The 19,751-nt window shown below is 39.0% G+C and overlaps 1 long non-coding RNA gene across 2 annotated transcripts; it reads right to left on the bottom strand.

Moving 5' to 3' along the window:
- Positions 1 to 1,179: 1,179 nt before the first annotated feature.
- On the bottom strand, positions 1,180 to 14,007 carry LOC138915299 (uncharacterized). 2 transcript variants are annotated; one of them, XR_011421061.1, is made up of 3 exons: positions 13,869 to 14,007; positions 2,240 to 2,322; positions 1,180 to 1,364 (listed from the first exon to the last, which is right to left on the bottom strand). It is a non-coding gene; the product is annotated as an uncharacterized lncRNA (long non-coding RNA). The 2 variants fall into 2 exon arrangements; XR_011421060.1 differs by having other exon boundaries at positions 1,285 to 1,396.
- Between the last annotated feature and the right edge of the window lie 5,744 nt (positions 14,008 to 19,751).

Below are 19,751 nucleotides of genomic sequence, written 5' to 3'. Positions count from 1 at the left end.
ATATTAAACGGGTGATCTCCCCACTTTTTGTGTCTCAGATCTTCCATACAAATGAGAAAAACAAGGCTTAGACTTGGCAAGGCTCTCATCAATGCCTGCTTTCGCCATCAGAGTGTCTGGCATATGGTGAATACTAGAGTAGTGTTTGTTATTACTATGGTTACCTGACCTTTGTCCAAAAGTGGAGCATATAAGTATGAATGTCTCCAGAGGTGCAAAATCACAGACAGCAGGACTGAGACTGGGGGGAAGGGAAAGTAAATGCGCCACGGGTCAGAGAGCTCTTGAGATGGGCCTCATCCCAGGAAAGATGGTGCAATCATCATTAGAATAGGAACAGATGAAATTGGACACTCTACCGTGCCACTTTCACAGGCAAGACAGGTTCAAGGTCACACCCTGCAAAACTGACCTCTCTCAGAGGGCCAGGGATTTCTGGCTGCTAAGATTTCTTCTCTGTGGGTGCTGGGAAGCAGAGTGGCAGCAGTGGCCAATGGTTGGAGAAACTTCCCAAGAAGTAGGCAACAATGGGGCTGAGTCCAGCCTGCCCTATGATGCTGGGTCTGCTCTCTGCACAACCAACCCCCCACATAGCTGGCCAAACTGGGTCCTTCCTCCCTTCCATGTGGCTTGTATGCCATCAGATAGAACCTGCGGTATCCTCCACAGACACCAGATCGCTGCTTTTAGGAAAACCCCATGTCAAATTCACTTCAGTTGGATCTATAGTGCAATGGAAGTATGCAGGTGTCAAAATGAGAGGAACAGACAGTGAAGACTCCAGAAGAACAATCCCTTCCTCTCTCCTGGGCTAACTTCATTCCCTGGAGTAGAAAGCTCCTGTTGGTCCTTATTACACTTCCTTCTCCTGGAGGCAGACTTTTCTTCATTCAGGTACCTATATCCCACATCCGTCCACCCATGTAGTTCCAGTGGGGACCACCCATCATGGTTCCCCATCCCCTTGACCACAGGAGTGAGCACATGACCCAAGCTGGATCAATTAGACTTCTCCCTTGAAGTTCTCCAAGTCAGAGTCAGGGGAAGAGGCTCAGCTTCGTAATAGCAATGATGATCATGATAATAATAACAGCAGCATTAACAATCAACACTAACTAAATGCCAGTGCTGTGTTGTATATCTCCCTTAATTCACAAAACAGTCTTATGAAGTAGACTCTATTATTAGCTCATTTTATAGATAAGGAATCTGAGGTTCAGAAAGAGTAAGTAATTTGCCCAGAGCGAGGATTCGAATTCAGGCAGTCTGTCTCCAGAAACAGCACTCTTGGGCACCCCAGCATAGTGCTTCTTTCATGGTGAAACTGTGTATGTGAAGCCTGTAGAAGTTGGCAGCCATGTTCCCTGTTGTGTGGGAAAATCACATTAGAGCCAGCCTGCAGAGAAGCAGATATGAAAGATGGAAATAGTAACTTGGAAACATTTGGATCCTTAATTCTGCTTCCATTTGCTCTCTTCCCATCTCTTGGTTAAATGCTTGCATGAGGTAATAAATATTTTCCTAAGATGGTTCAAATGGTCTCTGTTGCTTGCACTCCAAACCACCCTGTAACTTCATCCCCTGAGTTCCATATCAGTCTTTGAATTAAAAACTTCCAGTTCGTGAACTGTTCTTATATACACAATAAACTCTTACTAAATACTACTTATTGATTTTGTGAGTTTAATTTTGCTATTTCTGGATTTTTGTCAGTTTCTGGTGTCAGAAGTGGAATCTAAAGAAGATCCCCTGCCCCAACAACTCTGAGGCCGGTGACCAAATCAAGGTGCCGGTACCTACAGAGCCCTGTGAGCTCACTGCTTTCTCACCAACCATGGAGTTCATAGGTTAAGTCTGTCTTGGATTTGAGCTCTGTTCTTTTTGCATTTTGAGCCCTCTGACTTTATTGTGCATGCTTATATTTTATGTATTGAAGCTTCTGGTTAAGTCACCCTATCCCGTTCAAGAGAGGGCAAAATGTGTGATTCCATTTGTTTTGGAACAGCCGTTGAAAACAGAACCCCTCATAGTTAAGATGTTTTAGGGAATCTAAAGTCAAAGATGGGTTCGACCTGGTCTAAAATTCTTTCTCTACCTCCCTTGAAAATTCCTCCTTCCTAAATGTATGGCCACTATGAACCAGGATTTTGTGCCTTTTTGGGAAATGGTTAAACTTTTGGATAATTTGGAATGATAATGGTCATTTTGGAGAAACTTTAACTTAGATAAGATAGTTCACCTTAAGTGGCACTCTTGAAGAGAGAGGATCCGAAACCTCTCAGAGACAGTGGAATGCGTTCTTTGATTGTTGTGCAGGAGCTCCTAAAAGACAAAATGATTCCAAAGATAGCTTCTCTAAAAGAATGCAAATAAAAAAGGATGCAAATGAAAAATCTTTAGTAAAAATCTTGGTCCATCTGAGCAGGTAACCTTAGTCTATCCACCAGAAATACTATTTGGATCCAGCTGTTCTTTCAGGTTTTGTATTATTGTACCTAAGACATGGCTAAAATTTTAAAATGAAAGCTATAGGATCTCTGCCTTTGTTCATCTATATATTTATGTATATCTATGTATCTGTGTATAGCACGTATATGTGATGTTTTTTAAAAGAGCTCTAATTGGCTTACAGAAAAACAAGCTTATGTGAATTAAGTATTCCTAAAACTCTCAGAAATATAGAAACTAACTCAAATATTTTTCAGGTTCATAAGATCTGGAAAATCTCTGACAAATAAAAGCTACTCTAAGTTGGTTGATTTAATAAAAACAGGCATATCTTCAGAATTGTCAACCTTAAATATAATGCAAACACATAACTTTTTCTACCTGGGTTTACCAGTCAAATAAGCTCACGCTATCTCTATGTTACAAAATTTGTCAAAAAGAAAAATAATTTAAGATGATGGTTAGCTGTTTAATGTCTAATCTAGGCATAATTGCTAAAAACAAGTAATTTAAATGTAAATAAGACAGAAGTTTATACCGAGTTCACTAAATAATGGATATCCATTGACTAGATCATTTCAAAATAAGATAATATACTAAGACATTATTTGCTAAACATAAGTTTATCTACTTCTTGCTCCCTAATTTTTTACAGAAAGACAAAAGATATTTGGATCTATTAATAAGTTTGTCTTTTGCCACCTTAAAAAATATACTGTGAAAAACATATGTCTCTAAAACATTATGTTTTTATAATTATGTATTTATAAATTTGCTAATCTACTACAGGATGCTAATGTATGATAGGCAGTCCACAAATGCCTACCTCCTAGTTTTCACTGGCAAGTAAATATTACTAATAATTAAAATTTATAATTAATATGTAAAAATAAAACTACTAGAAACAATAAAAGTAAAGGGAAACAACTTCGTATACAAAGTATGGGAAGAAAATGGAATATGTTTTTATGGGAGAGTATGCAAGGAATATAGAATGTATTTTAAAGGAAAAAAGAGAATAATTTTGTCCTAAAATAAAATAACTAGTTGTTCCAGAATAGGAAAAAAGAGAGAATAAGACAAAACCTAAATGGATATAGAAAGTAGCAGAAGGTTTGCAGAAGAGAAATTTTATGTTGTGAGATCAAACCTGGCTAAAATTGAACAAATTTATTTATAAGGCTTTTTTAAATGAGCTCAATAAAGTATTGATACAAAACTAGAGTTTAATTTTCTTTCTGTTAAAAATCACAAAATTTCTTAGATTATTGGTCTGCTCTTAGTAAAAAGATTATAAAAGGTTTTTCTTTACCTTTAATGTAATCTTCCTAGGAAACAACGATTCTGTGTCTCATGAAAATATTTCCTGTGCTTCACATTGTCTTTATCAGATCTTTGATTGTTTAGAAAAATTGCCTTTTTAATACTAAAAGACCTAAGGGTTTTTTTTAATGACTATGTAACTTTCTGTATTTGCCTTTCAAATTTCTTAATAGTCACTTTGGTTGAATGAATAATTAAGCATTGTTTCACAGTGACTCCTGTTCCTATTTGAGAAAGTGTTTTAAATCTTTTGACATTTTCGACAAACTTCCTGAAATCAAATTCTGAAGTCTTTTTGACCTTGAACTAACTTTAGGTTTTCCCAGAGGGCTCTTGGAAGAGCTCAAAAGATGTGTGGGGCTGCTCCGGTGGTGCAGCAGTTAAGTGCACACGTTCCACTTCGGCAGCCCGGGGTTCACTGGTTCGGATCCCAGGTGGGGACATGGCACTGCTTGGCAAGCCATGCAGTAGTAGGCATCCCACATATAAAGTGGAGAAAGATGGTCACAGATGTTAGCTCAGGGCCAGTCTTCCTCAGCGAAAAAAAAAAAAAGAGGAAGATTGGCAGCAGATGTTAGCTCAGGGCTAATCTTCCTCAAAAAAAAAAGATGTGTTCTCTCTCATTATAAAAAGAGAAATGTTATCTTATTTAGGCTTATTTGACATGTTAAATTGCATGGGAAACAGTGTCAAATAAAATGTAATGTTTAATCTTCTTAGATTGTATCTATATGAGTATATATTATTAATATATGTAATTCAGAAATGTATGGAATTCCTAAAGATCTGTTAAGTCCTAGTATAATTATCAGTCATAATTCTAACTATTAACCTATTGTATATCACAAAAATAACCAAATGTACCGGTCAACTGCATCATTTTTTCAGTAAACTCTCCCCAGATCCTTAACCATGACTGCTTTTAAGTCTTTTGCCCTTCAGAGACACTTATTGCTTTACTCTTGATTCTTCCCTGAAAGTATTTACAATCAACTACAGGCATAAATGCTTCATCTTCAAAGAAATTCATGGAAATGGCCCTGACAGGTACTCTAGAATACAGGTTTCTAATAACTTTAAGATCATCACACTGAACTGAGTAAGAATTTCTAAGATTCTAGGGGCCGGCCCGGTGGTGCAGCAGTTAAGTTTGCATGCTCCGCTTCAGTGTCCCAGGGTTCACCGGTTCAGATCCTGGGTGTGGACATGGCATCACTTGGCAAGCCATGCTGTGGCGGGCATCCCACATATAAAGTAGAGGAAGATGGGCACAGATGTTAGCTCAGGGCTAGTCTTCCTCAGCAAAAAGAGGAGGATTGGCAGCAGTTAGCTCAGGGCTAATCTTCCTCAGAAAAAAAAATAACAATTTCTGAAATTCTAAGGGAAAACTGATTCATAAAACTGCTAACCCAAAACCAAGCAAAACAAGAATTACTTGGGAATGAATGAACTGATGAAGATTACTCTAACTTTTATGACTTCGTTTAAAACATTACTGGTTATTTAACGTTTCCCAGAATTAAAGTACTCCTTTTCATCCTTTCTTCTAAACTAGCTATAACTCACAGCAATTTGGTAAAATATATTTTTGTAAACAAAAGTTGAAGCATTTACCTTTTTCTCCCTACCTAATCCCTCCAGAATTCCAAAACTCTTGTTAAATATTCTTATTTTTCATGACAATATGTGTATTTACGTAAGTGCAATAAGAATCTGTAGTCCTTGTGACAGAACACAACTGGACAAGTCCGTAGCTTGGCTTGTTAGTCTAAAGAAACTTTTAAATGTCTAATCTGAGATTCCCTATTACCAGACAATTTTAAAGAATTAAGATTGACTTTATGGAACCAACAAAGCCCCTTGAATATTACCAAAGATTTAACTGGATCGTCCTATTTGAGAATGTGCATAGAATCACTATTCTTACTGCAATTGGTAAATAATCAAGCCAAGTTTAGTAAGACTAGACTTATTTTACAAACAAATTAGTTTCTCTGTAATTATCCTTGATAAAAATGAGATGAGTAAAAAGAACTATATTTCCATAGAAAACCACAGTGTTTGTTATCAGATTCCAGTCCTGTTAATTGTCTTTGATATTTTGTCATCTACTTGTAAACTTCAGGGAAACCACCACAACAGACCGTGTATGGACAAGCTTCATGCCTGTTGCTGTGTGGGCCACTCAAGAGAGTTCACCAGAACACCTGATGACATTATCGAAGACAGTCTACTGGAAACCAGGAAAATCCATCAGATGGAAACTACCATCCTCATTCCACCATTTAAAGATGCTTCTAACTGAAATCTAGAAATTTTCTCAACTGGCTGTTCTCCAAACTCAGAAACTGAGTTCATAATTTGCTCAAACTATTAACCTTTGTTTTCCTTTTGTCTCAATAGAAATGCCTCTTATTAAGTTACCTAATTGCTCGCATCACATAGAGGCCTAACTTAGGAGAAAGCTCACTTACAACATTGCCTCCTGAAATAAAACATCCTCCTGTTCATCCTAACTAATCATGAGGATAAGTCATCCTAAGTAATCCATGTCCTAACTAATCATAAGGATATGTGATTGCTAATACGTCATGTTGTGCCTGTGAAAATAACTTAGAAAAAAACCTGAAACCCAACTACACATTATCCAAAACAATGTAGATTGACTTAGAAAGGTAAAACCTGAATCTGATTATAACCACATAATTTGTTTAATTGGTTAAATCTTGGATCCTCGGAATCTCTGCTCTGGGGAATTTTTCAATCCTTGGTCGTTAATTCTCCTTATAGTCATCATATTAATCTCGCTTGTGTATTGTATTCTCGCAAGGGTTTTAAATGCCTTTCAGCAGTCGCTCACACATCAAACGAGATCCATCGGGATTAGACAACTAGAAGAATTCAATGATCTGACTGCTCTTGTCCGTAATGACAATGCAACTATTGGTAACAGTCACTACATGACGCCTTGACGACTCAACTAGCAGAAAGAGCAAATATGTGATTCTTCAGCCTGACTACCTCAACAGCGGTAACCAAGAGAGCACTATACTAGTTGGTCATACTCTCAGTTTGCTGACAGAATGACTAAAAGGAGGGAATTGTTAAAGTTAAATACAAAATGGAGACCGGACTTGAAAATTCCTTGAACAGACAAAACCATTTAAGCCACATAAGTGAAACTTAATTTAGCTTATTTTGCAAAACAAGCAAAACAACTTGGGCCACTTCTTGTAAACGCTTGATAATCCTAAAAGACACTTAAGTCATTTCTCCATCTTTGGAATTTTTATTCCAAAAATAATAGAAGACAATCACTTTTAACTAATCCCTTGCCATCAGTAAACCCTCACCGCAATCCTTGTGAAGGTTAAACAACTTCCTCAGTTTCACTTTATCAGCCATCCTGTAACGTCATGCCCCCAGCTCCATATCAGTCTTTGAATTTAAAAGTTCTCAGTTTGCAAACTGTTCTTATATGGCCGATAAACTCTTACTGAATACTATTTATTGATTTGGTGGGTCTGATTTTTCTATTTCTGGATTTTTGACACCTGTCAATCTCATTCGTCTCCTTGTTTGGACATCCCCACCATGACTCTCAAATCTGTGCCTCTGCCCTGGCCCCTCTCCAATCCTGGTTTCACAATGGCCCTGAAGACAGCTTCACCAGCGTGCTCCATCAGCACTTCAAATTCAAAATGCCCCAAACAACACCTGGATAGTCATTCGAAAGATAGAACACTGGACTCATCCCTCGTACCATACACCAGAATAAACTCCAAATGGATGAGAGATCTATATCTAAAAGGTGAACTCGTGTAAGTATGAGGATAAAGAGAAAGATCTGCAAGACTGAAAATACGTACCATTTAGTAGGAAAAGTCTGTAACAGTAAACCCTCAGCCACATTCTGGCTAAACTATTAAACTTAGAAAATAAAAAATATATGTATTTTTCACATTCAGGACAAAAAGAAATGCACTTACAAGGAGAAAAATAAGGTCGGTTTCAGATATCCTTCCAGCAGCAATCAGTGCCAGAACAAAGGAGACACGTCTACAAGGAAAAGAGAGTATGATCCAAGTGGATTCTACCCAGCCAGGCTGGAGCTTAAGTATAAAGGCAAGAGCTCACATTTCCAGACATGAAAGGACTCAGAAAACACAGCATCCATGAGCCCTTTTGAAAAATCTACCTGATGATGAAATCTTGCTCACTAAAGGATGAATTGAAATAAAGAGCCCTGTCATTTTGAAGCCATAGAAATGGGCTTGGTGGGGAGCACAGAGTCCACTTAGATATAGGAATGCTATTAAACATCCAAAATAATTTTGCTCGAAGAATGCAAATGTAAACTCTGACAAAGTTAAAAAATATAAGCATCAAAATTGAGAAGAAAGAGAGGGCAGAATAGAGGGTATATCTAGGGGTTAATCCCTTATCTATACTAGCAAGTAATTGATCAGTCCTGTCTATATGGAAACTCACATTAAAAAAAAACCCCACAAGAATTCCAACTTCTTAAATTCCCTTAAATTTACTGGCATCTTTTAGGAACTTATTTCTCTTATAGAGAAGAAACAATTATCTAAAGTAGTTTGATCTAGGCATTTGTTTCTGTTAAATTCATTTAAAATGAAATGCAGTATTTATTTTAAAAAATATATCACATACAGAATGATACCATCCTTATATAATTGTCTTCATATCTTTTAGTGTTTCTCTCTCTGTCTCCCTGCCTCTCTCGTTCTCTTTCTCTAGATCCTTCTTTATATATATGTATAGAGAGCTGTCTGGAATGATGTCAACTACATGTTATCATCAGTTATTTTTAGGTAGTAGAATTTATGGTAATTTGTTGCTTTTTTGGTCATACTTTCCTGTATTTCTTTAATTTTTTAATAATCAGCATGTGTAGTTTATATTAAAATAATGACATACTTAAAGAAAATAAAGGGATAGAGAAAGGTACCAAACAGATATGCTCAGAAGGAAAGCAGGTAGAGATACTAACATCAGACTAAGTGGAATTTAAAGTCAAAAGCACTAATCAGAGAGTGACATCAGCATCATGGCAGCGTGAGCTCTTCCTTTAGTCTCTCCCACTCAGATACAATGAAAAGATATTCATAAACCAACAGAGGAGATTCACACAACACAACAGATGTCTGAGAGATCCACACAGCCCTATGTCTGAAGGTGGGGGTGCTGGATCCCCCAGGAGGCAGTAGAAGGAGATAAGTTGATCGCCTCTCTCTCCCCAATGGCAGCAATCTAGGGCACAGGACCTTGCATGGCAGCCAGTGCACAACTCTGAGAGAAGTGAGGAAAAGCAGCCCTCTGCAGGAATGCTTACACTCTCAGAGTTTCCTCCCAGCCCATAGTAATGCTCCACACTGAGGCAGCTAAGCAGTTGTGGGGGTGTCCCTACCAAGCCAAGCAGCTCAGGTGGGCAGAGAGCGAGTGCAGAGTGGGAGTGCCCCCTACAAAAGAAAGCACCCCTTCTCTCCTCCTACCTGGTGCACCAGCTCGGCCAGTTGCCAGAGAAGGGGGTCTCCACCAGATATCACAAAAGAGACCCAAACTATAAAAAACCAAACAGAAGTGTTGGTGATGAAGAACACAATAAATGAGATAAAGAAAAATCTGGAGTCCTTAAGAAACAGAGCTGATATTATGGAGGACAGAGCAGGTTAGCAAACAATTTTAACATTAAAGATAAAGGGAAGGAAAGTATCAAAAATAACTATAATCACTTCATTTTAATCACAAACTCACAACTCAAAACAGAATAAGTTGTGACAACTTAGTGAAGAAGAAAGGGATGGAACCTACGTAGACTAAGGAAATAAGAGCTATCAGAAAATGGACTGTCCCATCTACAAGATCTTTTATACAAACCTAATGGTAACTACTAAACTAAAAATCAGAACAGAGACAGAAATGATAAATAAAGAGAATACTGAGAAAACCATCATAGAGAACCACCAAACTGAATTGGCAGTCAGAAATACACGGGATGAGAAACAAATGAAATACAGAACAATCAGAAAACCAGTGACAAAATGGCAATATTGAGTCCTCATATATCAATAATCACTCTAAATATAAATAGATTGAATTCTCCAATCAAAAAACACAGAGTGGCTGGATGGGTTAAAAAACAAGAACCAACAATACACTGCCTCCAGGAAACACATTTCAGCTCTAAAGACAAACCCAGGCTCAGAGTGAAGGGATGGAAGACAATACTCCAAGCTAACGGCAAGTAAAAGAAAGCAGGTGTTGCCATACTTATATCACACAAAGCAGACTTCAAGATAAAACAGATAATAAGAGACAAAGAAGGGCAGTATATAACGATAAAAGGGACACTCCCCCCAAGAAGACATAACACTTATAAACATATGTGGACCCAACGCAGGAGCACCAAAGTACATAAAGCAACTATTAGCAAACCTAAAAGAAGATATTAACAACAACACAATAATAGCTGGGGACCTTAACACCCCACTTACCTCAGTGGATAGACCATCCAGCCAGAAAGTCAAGAAGGAAATAGTGGATTTAAGTGAAAAACTAAACTAGATGGACTTAATGGACATATATAGAACACTCCATCCAAAAACAGAAGAATACACGTCCTTCTCAAGTGTACATGGAGCATTCTCAAGGATAGACCATATATTGGGAAACAAGACAAGCCTCAATACATTTAAGAAGACTGAAATCATGTCAAGTATCTTTTCTGACCATAATGCTATGAAACTGTTACGACCTCAATAAAATTTTTAAAAAGCATTAATCAGAGTTATGAGAGTCATTATACTATGGTAAAAGGTACAGTTTGAAGCAAATATAACAGTTATAAATTTTGAGATTTCAAACAGTATAGTTACAAGAAACATGAAAAAAAAAACCTACTAAAAATACAAGGACTTAATTTAAAGCACACTTACACACCATAGTGAAATACTTTAATATACCTACTTCTGAAGTTTACGTACCTAGGAAAACAAAAATAAGTGACATAGAGAATCTGAATATGACAATCGACAAGCTTGATTTAGTACGTTCACAGAATTCAGTGTCCTGCTAGTGAAAAACAAACATTATTTTATTTTGCCCTCAGAATCTTTATAAAAGTTGATCATATATTTGGCTCTGCAGAAAACCTCAATAAATTACAAAATGTGGAGAGCTACAAACCAAATTCCCTGAGTATAGGGCAATAAAATTTTAAAAATATATGATAAAAACACACCCGAAAAAGTCATGAGTATTGAGAATTAAGAAACACTCTCCTAAATACCTCTTGCATCAGAGGAATTCAAATTTAAAATGTCTAGAAAATCATGAAAAGGAGATATATATGAATGGATGAATAATTGAGAGAAATGAGGGGAGGAGGGAAGAAGAATTAACCTAACTAAATATGTTGTGATAATTTAAAGAGCCAGCAGCTGCATGCCAATTAATAAAACCACACCATGAGTCAGCAGCTCTAGATTGTGGTCCAACCTTTGGTGTCATCCTGGTGTCAAAATTGACTATAGGGGAGCCATTTTAAATGGAATCAGATGTCTTTTAGTAAACGTGTCTTTTGCCACATGAAAAAAAATTTTTATGCTATGAGGAAAGGATGTTCTCAGTGTAAGGAATGGAGATTTTTTTTGTTTAGCAAGTAAATTGGTCCTAAAGTAAAATTGGTTATGAGAAAGAAGAAAGAACAAATTCTGAAAGTAAGAAAATTATAGAAGTTTTATGGAAGAGGAACCCTGAGAAAAGAGTTTGGGGCATGGTCAAGTTGGCAAAATTGAAATGAATTTAACTAAGTAAATGAGTTTTAATACCAAGAGTAAGCTGATGCAAAATTAGAATTTGGTTTTCTCTCTCTTAAAGAGATAGTTTTCTTGGACTTTTAGTCTGCTCTTGATAAAGAGATTATGAAAGTTTTTTCTTTACTTCTGAGTAAGTCCACCTGAAAGGCAGGGATTCTATGTTTTGTCAAAATAATTTCCTATGTTCAAAAACCTGAGGTCTCAGGGAGCGGCTCGGTAGAATAGTGGTTGGGTTCACACGGTCCACTTTGGCAGCCTGGGGGTCACAGGTTCGGATCCCAGGTGCAGACCTGCACACCGCTCATCAAGCTTTCTGTTGTGGCATCCCATATACAGAGTGGAGAAGAGTTGGCACAGATGTTGGCTCAGGGACCTTCTTCCTCAAGCAAAAAAAAAAAAAAATAGGAAAGTTGGCAACACATGTTAGCTCATGGCCAACCTTCCTCACACAAAAACAAAAACAAAAGAACACCTAAGGTCTCTCTACTAAGACAAGTAAGGGTTTTTAAAAACTGTTTAACTCTCTATGTTTGCCTTTAATATCTTCTGTTGTTGTCACTTTGGTTAAATGGATAACTAAGCATTGTTTAGCAGTGACCTATGATCCTATTTGACCAAGAGTTTTAAACTTTTTGATATTTTTAACAAACATACCAAAAATTTAAATCCTAAATAAAGTCTTTTTTTTTCACCTGAAAGTAACTTTGAGAGTTTCCAGAGGGCCCCTAGGAAGAATTTATTCTCTCTTCTTAGAAAAATATTAAACGAATTAGGTTTATTTGGTATGTTAAATTGCATGGGAAGCATTCTAACCTCCTTTATAGACATCCTTGTATGTAAATATGTTATTAATATAAATGTTCTAAAAATTACATGAAATTCCTAGAAATCTGATATGTCTTGGCATAATGTTATCAGTCATAATACTAGTCATTATCTTAAAACGTTGTATGTCACAGAAATAACCAAATTTCCTTGTCAATTGCCTTGTAACCAGATCTTTATCCACGTCACTTTAAGTCTTTCAACATTTACAGCTATTGTTTTACTCTGATGCTTTTGCAAATATGTTTCATCTTCAGAGAAATTCATGGAAAGGACTCTGATGCTTACTGTAGAGTACAGGTTTCTAATAAACCTTTAGTTCATAAAGCTGAACTGAGTAAGAAATTACAGAACTACAATGGAGAGAGTGATGGCTTCATAAAACTGCTAACAAAAGATTAGGAACAAATATTAATTATATGGAACTCCATGAACTGAGGAGGATGCTGTAATGTTTTGTTTCTCCAGATTTAAAGAAACCTTTTCTCTTAAGCTATCAACAATTTGGGGGGCCAGCCCCGTGGCTGAGTGGTTAAGTTCACTCTCTCTGCTTCAGTGGCCCAGGGTTTCACTGGTTCGGATCCTGGGAGCGGACATGGCACTGCTCATCAGGCCACGCTGAGGCGGCGTCCCACATAGCACATCCAGAAAGACCTACAACTAGAATATACAACTATGTACTGCGGGCCTTCGAGGAGAAGAAGAAGAAAAAGAAGATTGGCAACTGATGTTAGCTCAGGTGCCAATCTTTAAAAAAAAACAAAAAAGCAAAATCAAAAAAACAATTTGGTAAGATACACCGTTGTGAATAAAGATGAAACATTTATTTTTCTCCCTATCTGATCCCTCTAAAATCCAGGAACTCTTAGTGAGTATTCTTATTTTCATTTAATCAGGCCAAATTTTTTATAAAGACAAATTCATTCTACTGTGATTACCTTTGGGAAAAAATTGAGGGTACTTGTGGAGAAAAAAGTTATGTTTGCACATTTGTAGAAGATACTAGATTCTAGTCTCATGCTGATAACCAGCTACTGTAATTCCCTAATGTCTCATACTCAACATCATCAACAGATAAGGAAGCTTTCTTGGATTCCACTTGAAAGGATCCTGTTGACCACAGTCTAGAGCCTGGTGAGTGGATATTCTGGAAGCATCATCAGAGGAAGGCAGCCCTCAAGCCTCATTGGAAAAGGCCTTAACAAGTGCTCCTAACCACTGACATTGCTGCAGAACTAAAAGGCATTTAACCTCGGAGGTACAGCTCACAGCTAAAGAAGGCTCCACCTGACATGTGGTCCTGTGCAAACGCTGGGGACCTCCAAATCCAATTGACTAGGAAGAGAAGCAGCCGACATCTGAGACACACAGCTTTCCACAGATGGCCAGACCAGGCCTCTACATCTTTTAATCGCTGTTGCTTCTTACCTTATTTTCTCCTTTTCTTTGTTGGAAAGTTAGCACTTTTATCTGCATCTCCCAATCTATTGCAAAAGGGGTAAATTTTTCTGACTGGTTGTTTTGCCCTCAGAAGCCTCATTCCGTACGCGAATCTAGAAATTCTTAGTACATTTAATTACCAATATCTCTTCCATTCCTGCCCTAATTCCTTGTGCTAAGCATCTAGAACTCCTTGCAGAACCAATCAAATCCTTGGTTTAGTTGATTTCATCGTAATGATTCCATGATTTGTGCTCCCTTAGGGTATATTTTCACTTGTTCTTGGCAGAAAGACCTATGGGAACACACTGTTTAAATCAAAGGTCATTACGCAATTGGATTATTGCTTACACCTACTTCATTATATGATCAATCAGAAACTCAGTACTGGGCATCAGCTTTGAATCTGCTTCGGAGACTAAAATGTGAAACTAGTTGCACACACTGTCAAGGGTGTTCAATGCCTGGTGGGATCAACCCCAGCGAAGCTACTGGATTTGGAAAAATTATTTTTTTCCTTGGGTAGGTACTGCCATGAGTGAATATATGATCAGAAATTTACCTAAAACCCTGGGGATTATTTCTAAATCTGCCACTAAAGCAATAGCTGCCCAAGAAAAATCTTTGGATTCCCTTGCACGAGTTATGTTAGATAATAGGATTGCCCTTGATTACCTCCTAGCTGAACAAGATGAAGTTGTTCTGTGGTAAACGCCTCTTGTTGTACTTGGGTAAACACCTCTGGCAAAGTAAAAACTGAACTAGACAAAATCTGAGCACAGGCCAACTCGTAAAATGTTGTGCCCGCTGACATCCCATAGTCCTTTGATCTCTTTAGCTGGCTATCCTTAGGAATGGCCGCCTGGTTCAGATCTATTCTCCAATTCAGATGTAGCATTTTGTTTATTATTATAGGAATTCTTGCTATTGTAAAACTTTATCTCTTCTGCATAGCTCGCTGCTATAAAAACACCACTTGGATAATGGCCATTCAGTGCTTTGAAATGATTGCTAAGGATTCTAAGCCTTCAGTTGAGAAACTTCAAGCAACTACAGACAGTGTTTGCCTTTAAAGGAACTTGACAGGAAGGCTTTGCTCTGCTCTGACACTCTTGTTGCTCAAACGTGGCCAATGGCTCCTGAGGAAGCCACTTTCCCTCCTACGTGGGACACAGCATATGAGGAGTGAGCCTTTCTGGTGAAGAGGGACGATGCTCGAATGGCTGATCAGCAATGCTTTCCAATAGTCCATCAGCAATGCTTTCAAATGGTTGATCAGCAATCCTTTCAAAGAAAGATCTAGATCCAAAGAAGGAAATGTCAAAATTGACTATAGTGGAGCAATTTTAAATGGAGTCAGAGCTGCCTTTCCAGAGGAACTGCCTTGCCGTCTTAAACCTTGGAGTGAGCCAAATCTTTGGACTGGGCCGAAACGGCAATTCTTTTACACGCCCTTGTTTGACAAGTCAGCAGGTGAATGGACATCCTGATTATGGACTTTCTAAAGATAGAATCAATGGTCAATCAATGTTTAGCCAAGGCTAGCTCTCTGTCTCCAACTCCGATTAAAATCCCTTGTAATATAACCTCCCTTCCTCGTCTTTAAAGCCCCTGACTTTTACTCTCTAACAGGACACTATCTGGATTTCCACCTGAATCTGATCTCCCCGAATTACAATTCTTGAGACGCCAAGTAAACTATTTGCTTCTCTTGCAGTTTATGCCTCTTATTCATCGACACTGGCAAGACATTTCTTCCTCTGGTCCTCACACTTCCATCTCCAAATGAGAGATTCTACAACATGATCTCTAGGATCTCTTCTGCTCTATTTCATTTGGTTCAAACAACATCTTTTAAACATTCCAATCAGTTACCCGTATTGACATATTGGGAGATTTGACATGAGAATCCAAACTCTGCCTTTCTTTAAAAACCACAGGCTTAGGCGACACTCCTGGCTCTGTGTTAAGGCTGCTGCTCTGGAAGGGGTGCATTCTCCAGCTCCCCAGAGTCCCCATCCACCAGCTTCATCGTTGTCTGCCTGGTCCCATCGCTTTGAGGTTTTCAACCCTTGAGCAGAAGAAAGAGCTGTAGAATATCAGTTGTCACCATCTCCAGAGAAAACCTGAGACTCACTTTTTGGTTTTTTTCCTTTTTAGTCTTCCCCTTAAAGTGACTATTGGGCTCAGGCAGAGCAAAACCTAGATCTGATCTTCTAAAGTAAATTCTCATTTTTGTTCTTCATAAAAATTTCCATCCAGACACAATTTAAACAAGCCAAACCGTTTCCAAGAAAACAGGATGAAAAGCTGGAGAAACTGTCCCCACCCCCAGATGTACAAGTGCTTGTTACAGGCACCAAACCGCTCCTTGTCGTCTGGATCCCGGATGTTGAGGGTGCCTGGGCTGGGGACCCCATCTGGTAGAGGACTTCCTGTGGTTTGGCTGAGCTGCAGATACAAAACTTCCATTCTCAAAAAAACCCGAAATGATTCTTGCACCATATAAGGGAGTGGGAGGTAGGGATAAATGCTCCAGAAAGGAAAAAAAAAAAAAAAGATATGAAAATCCACATAAGCAACTCTCTTTGATCTTCTTAGGGCACTTAGTCCAGGAAGCTTCATCTAGTTTCTAAGGTAGCTGTTCGTCAGTATTAAAATAAATGTTTTCTTTTCTCCTCTTAAGTGGCCAAAGTTTCCTTTGCATCCCTTCAAATGGCCTAACCGCCCTGACCTCCTTTCCTACTGTGGCTGTGCCCAGAGAATCCAATTCGGCCAGGCACCCAGAAGGGGAGTGGAGCGGAGGATGGGGGCGATTGCCATGGATGGGGTGGGAAGAGCTGGTCTTTCAGACTTGATAAGTGAGAACAAGATAACCCCAAGTCCCACTATCCAGAAAGAATTACTGTGACCATCTTCCTAAACCCTTCTCTCGGTCCACACATTGTGCAGGTATAACTGTACATGGCATGCAATCATATACATACAGCATGCAATTTGAAATGATTATGATCATGCTGTTTTGCACTCAGCAATATGTGGTGACTACGTCTCGATATGGAGAAATGAAAGTCCACATAAAAGGTAGCACTGAACACAGGTGCAATTTAAATCCTTGGCTTCTTGATTAGTTGTATCCACTTACAATCCGACAACAGGGTAAGAAATCGCCTTACTTTTCCAAACCTTGACTACACTAAGGTTAATCTTTGCCAATCTGAAACTGACAAATTAGATTTTAAAGTTGAAATTGAAATAAGACTCGCTTTTCTCTGATCTATGTTAATAGATAACGATCATTATCTTTTCATGGTTATTGGTCTGTTATATCTCTTCCTCCATGATTTACAGGGTCCCATCCTCTGTCAATTTTTCTAACGGGGCACTGTGATATTGTGGTTTATAATAAGAAATACATATTTGGTCTTTGTCCCCATTTCTACCACGGAGCTTCTAAAACCCTTGAAATTTCCTAAGTGACAAGAGCAATAAAGCTGTCTTTTGCTATGTTACTGAGGTGACTTTTGGAGTGCTCCTAGTTCACCTGAGGATGAGGGCTGGTTACCAGGGGAACCAACCTGTGACTGGAAGGTTGGAAATTTTAGTTCTACCCCCGGAGCCCCAGGGAGGGGACAGGGACTGGAGGTTGAATGGATCACCTGCCAATAATCAATGATTTGATTAATCATGCCTATGTAACGCAGCTTCCATAAAAAAAACCAAAAGGCGGGGGTTTGGAGAGCTTCCAGGTTGGTGAGCAGGGGGAGATTCCAAGAGAGTGGTGCCCTCAGAGGGGGCATGGAAGCTCCAAACCCTTTCCCCTTACATTGCCCGGTGCATCTCTTCCATCTGGCTGTTCCTGAGTTTTATCCTTTTCTAACAAACTGGTGATCTGGTGAGTAAAATGTTTCTCTGAGTTCTGTGAGCTGCTCTAGCAAATTAATCGAACCCAAGGAGGGGGTCTTTGGAACCTCCAATCTATAGCCAGTCAGTCAGAAGTACAAGTGACAACCTGGACTTGAGAGTGGCCTCTGAAGTGGAGCGGATGGGCAGTCTTGCAGCGCTGAGCCCTTAAGCTGTGGGATCTGACGCCATCTTCGGGTAGATGGTGTCAGAGCTGAGTTAAATTGTAGGGGACCCAGATGGTGTCAGAGAATTGCTTGATGGTATGGGGAGGCCCCCCTCCCACACACACATTGGAATTGTGGGTACAGAACCTTTTAGGCTCCCCTTTTGTTCTTACTGAAAAGTAAATACTTGTTTTATAATAGGAATATTAACTCTTTGTCTTTTTTTCCTTTTTACAAAATTTTTCTCAGTTTGTGGCTGATTTTTCCACTCTGATTTTGGTGATCGTATTTTTCTTTTTAACCATGCTGCAGTTTTAACTTTCTATGCAGACACATCTGTAATCACAGGCCCTCTAGGACCAACTGACTCCATCTTATCAACAGAGTAATAAAGAGTCGACTTTCTGGAACTGAGAGTCTGCCCTTGTCCAGTTCAGGCCAGTTGAGACCACCAGCCCATCAACTGGGCCTGTGCAAATGCTCAATAAGTGAACTTCTTGACGTCAAGGAGCGAAAAACTCCACTCTCAGATCATGGTAATGCCGCCATTTTGAACACGCGTCCTATGAAGAGCCACGAAGCCTGACTATGCTTGTACAGGTCATCAGTTCCCTCACTTCTCCTCACCTCCAATCATCTATCTCCACACTTCAGACTGCCCTCCCCTTCATCCCATAAATTTTTGCCTAAGCCCTGGATCGGGGAGACAGATCTGAGAGCACCTCTCTCCTGTCTCCTTGCAGACGGATCTCTCAAATTAAGCTACTTTTCTTTTCCCGAAGGCTGATGCCGTAATAATTGGCTCTTTATGTGCATTGGGTGGCGAGCCCTTGCTCAGTAACACATCTTCAATCTATCTCTTCACAGAAAGGAGGACAGACATGTTAACAGATGGAGGGGAGAGGAGGTGGATCAGGTGGGAGAGTCTCACGATGAGAGCCTCATGCAGCGTGGAACTCACCTGGGAATTCTAACAGGCAACCTGAACCTCGGTCCAAAAACTGATGGAAAAGTGGACAATGGAGGGCCTCTGTGCTTTGGGTGAAACAGGGTTCTAGGAAACCCTGTTAATGGAAGGAATAACTAATAAAGTGGCAAATACACATTGGCTAAATACAAGTCTGAGGTAATTTCTTCCCTGGGGCTACAGACAGTATTTGGAGCAAAAGATAAAAATTATTAATAGTTTCAGGTAAATGGGCTCTCTTTTTACTAAAAAAAAAAAGTTTTAGAATATCCCTGGGCCAAAAAGCCCAACAAAGTCTAATTTTCTGCTCCCTCCCATCTATTCAGGAAATTTCACAGGAAGGCATATATTTTGAATATCAAACAAGGATAAATAACCAAAGTACCAGAAAACAAGGTTCTCTACTCTGGAGGGCAAAATACTCTCCAAAAATAACGTCTGTACCCCCAGCGAGGACAGCCAATTTCTCTCCAAGGAGATGGAACATGGGATGAACTCTCCATACGAGGTAACTTGATATAACATCTCAAAGACCAACAAGAGGTGACGAAACTTATGGCAGAACAGCATGTGTTTGGAGCTGTTTCATGTTTTGAGGGGTTTATATGTAAAAGAGTTGCTAGATTAGGACATCTTTATTGGAGGAAAGGTGACCTAGAAGAAAAGTAGATGGGCCATGTGGGAAAGCCCTAACTTCATTATCCCTGGACCCCATAAACCAGAACCAACCTACAAGTTGCAGCCTTGTTCTGGGCGCTGGCACCTTCCCAGGTGTGTTAGTTTTCCATTGCTGTGTAAGAATGACCATGGACTCACCATTTAAAGTGACACACA

The sequence above is a fragment of the Equus caballus genome, chromosome 8 (assembly GCF_041296265.1).
Source record: "Equus caballus isolate H_3958 breed thoroughbred chromosome 8, TB-T2T, whole genome shotgun sequence".
Lineage (NCBI taxonomy): Eukaryota > Metazoa > Chordata > Mammalia > Perissodactyla > Equidae > Equus > Equus caballus.
Note: the sequence above shows the minus strand (reverse complement) of the source record. Positions and strands in the feature narration are given on the sequence as shown.